Source organism: Aplysia californica, unplaced genomic scaffold, assembly GCF_000002075.1.
Source record: "Aplysia californica isolate F4 #8 unplaced genomic scaffold, AplCal3.0 scaffold00753, whole genome shotgun sequence".
NCBI classification, from domain to species: domain Eukaryota; kingdom Metazoa; phylum Mollusca; class Gastropoda; order Aplysiida; family Aplysiidae; genus Aplysia; species Aplysia californica.
In genome coordinates this window covers 8,278-10,880 of record NW_004798023.1, presented here as the reverse complement: position 1 = coordinate 10,880, position 2,603 = coordinate 8,278, and the positions used below count along the sequence as shown (strand labels likewise).

Sequence of the window (2,603 nt, the reverse complement as noted above, 5' to 3'; positions counted from 1 at the left end):
CTCTCTCTCTCTCTCTCTCCCTCTCTCACTCCCTCTCTCTTTCTCTCTCGCTCCCTCTCTCTCCCTCTCTATTTATCTATCTCTCTCACCCCCCTCTCTCTCTATACGAGGGGATATCAAATACGTTTTTTGCCTGAGTATGAAGGAGTGAAGCTACGAACTTGAAATTTGGAATGTAGACACGTATTTCTCTATGTAGTCACCAGCCTCAAGAACACATTTTTGCCAGCGATGAATGACCTTGAAAGGTCCTTCTGAAAAAAATGATCTATTTTGCCTTTCAAAAGAGCGTTCCACTTCGTTTATGACGTCCTCATCTGTTTCAAATCTTTGGCCTTTCATGTGTTTCTTCAAATTAGAAATTTTAAAAAGTCTGAAGGTGCTAAGTTGGGGGAATACGGAAGGCGTGGCAATATTTCATACCCCACATTCCTCAGCATTGGCATCGCCTTACGCGACGCGAGCGCCGGGGCATTGTCATGAAGCTCATATGACCTTATGCAGTTGCGAGCGCGGTAAAACCCCATACTAAACTAAATTAAGCAAAAAGACACCTTTCCTCAGTTTACCACGTCATTTTTCCTTCAGAGCTACATTCAATCTCTTTAGTAAGTCTGAATAGTAGTCCCCTGTGATAATGCAACCCTTTTGTAGATAATCCGTAAGAATTGTCCCATCCTGATCCCCAAACTCCGATAACAACACTTTGCAAGATGAATTCTGAACTTTGACTTTTTTAGGGGTGGAGGAAGATGGTGTTTTCCATAGTATTGAAGCAGTTCTTTACTATGGGTCGAAGTGATAGACCCAGCTTTAATCGATTGTTACTAAACGGTCAAAAAAGTTGTCAGGATCTTCATCAAACATGTCAATCATTTGCTGACTGCACTTTGCTCTCTGTTCTTTTTGATGAGGGGTTAGGAGACGGTGCACCCATCTTGCAGACACTTTGAACATATTCAAATGGTCGTGAAGAATTGTCTCAACAGATACATAACTCAAGCCAGTTTCAGCACAAAGTTGTCCGAGAGTAACGCGCCTGTCATTCAGCACAATCTTCTTGACTTTTGAAACATTGTCTTCAGTCACGGCTGAGACAGGGCGACCTTCTCGAGGGTTGTCTTCAATTGACGTTTTACCACATTTGAATCGCTTGCACAAATATTTAACCACATCATAGCTTGGGCAGATATCTCAATACACTACTGACATTTTATCCAGTACAGACCGTGGGGTTTTTTCCTTGGAGATGAAAGAACTTCATCACAGCTCTCATTTCAATTTTTTGCATTTTGTGAACAAAAACGTTCAACCATTTCTGAGTGAGGCCCAAAAGGGATTTAGAAAGGGAAGAGGATGCACCGAAGCAATATTTGCCCTACGACAAATGTACGAAAGGGTAATAGAACACAACAGGGAACTAAATATAGTATTTATCGACCAGGAGAAAGCGTTCGACAGAGTGAACAAAAACAAACTGTGGAAAGAACTTGAAAACTACACTGTAAGAGGCCAACTTCTAGATAACATCCGTGCCATTTACGAGAATAGCATAAGTACAGTAAGAACGTCCAGAGGGATTCACAGAATGGTTCGAGATAACATCATGAGTAAGACAAGGTTGTGTCCTATCACCACTACTATTTATCATATATATGGATAGAATTACAAAAGAGGCCAACACAGAACCAGACGCCCTAAATTAATTACTCTTCGCTGCTGACCAAAGCCTGGCACACAAAGATGAACGAAGTCTCCAACACCACACAACCAGATTAAACGAAGAATGTAACAACTACGACATGAAGATCAACATCAACAAAACAGAGACAATGAAAGTAAGCAGAAAGCCAGAACCACCCAGGATACACATCAACAACAACAACAGTCTCAGACTGGTTCAAGAATTTAAGTTCCTCGGAAGTATATTCACAGATGACGGGCGACTGAACAGAGAAATTGAAACACGAGTACAAAAGGCCAATGATGTTAGTTACCACCAGCTTACTCCACTACTGAAACATCCTAACATCCCCATGACAACAAAACTCAAAATGATCGACACCATATTCATCCCAACACTCACCTATCAGTGCCAAACATGGACCACAAACAAGACATTTGAATAAAGAATTACAACATGTGAAATGTGATGCCTTAGAAAAGCAGTAAACAAGACAAGGCGAGACAAAATTAGAAACTCTGTAATCCGAGAAATGGTGGGCACAAATGATGTCATGCATCACATCCAACACCAAAGAATCAAATGGTTCGGACATCTCCTACGATTACGAACACACCATCCAGCACAGCGTGCCTACATCCAAAAATTCGATGGCAACAAGGCTAGAGGGCGACCGAGAAAGACCTGGATAGATGGAGTCAGGGAAATATTAACCACCCACGGCATCCCCCTGACCCAAGCTCTCTGGCTGGCGACAGAGAGACGTCTCTTTCTTCCCGCGACACTCAGAAGGGTATAAGCGGCGGATAAAAGTAAAGTAAAGTAGGCCTAAGCAAAGAAAGTACATAACAAGATGGTCCACTCAGCCAAAAAAGTGTCCGCCGGAAGTCCGCTCTTTGCTTCAGATGGCGCTGCAGTC

The 2,603-nt window shown here is 42.4% G+C and overlaps 1 protein-coding gene across 1 annotated transcript in view; it reads right to left on the bottom strand.

Annotated features, from left to right (window-relative positions):
• The window catches only part of LOC101849084 (ras-related protein Rab-7L1), a gene marked incomplete in the record, with an annotated part of 14,111 nt that overhangs the window by 7,155 nt on the left and 4,353 nt on the right, over nucleotides 1-2,603 (bottom strand).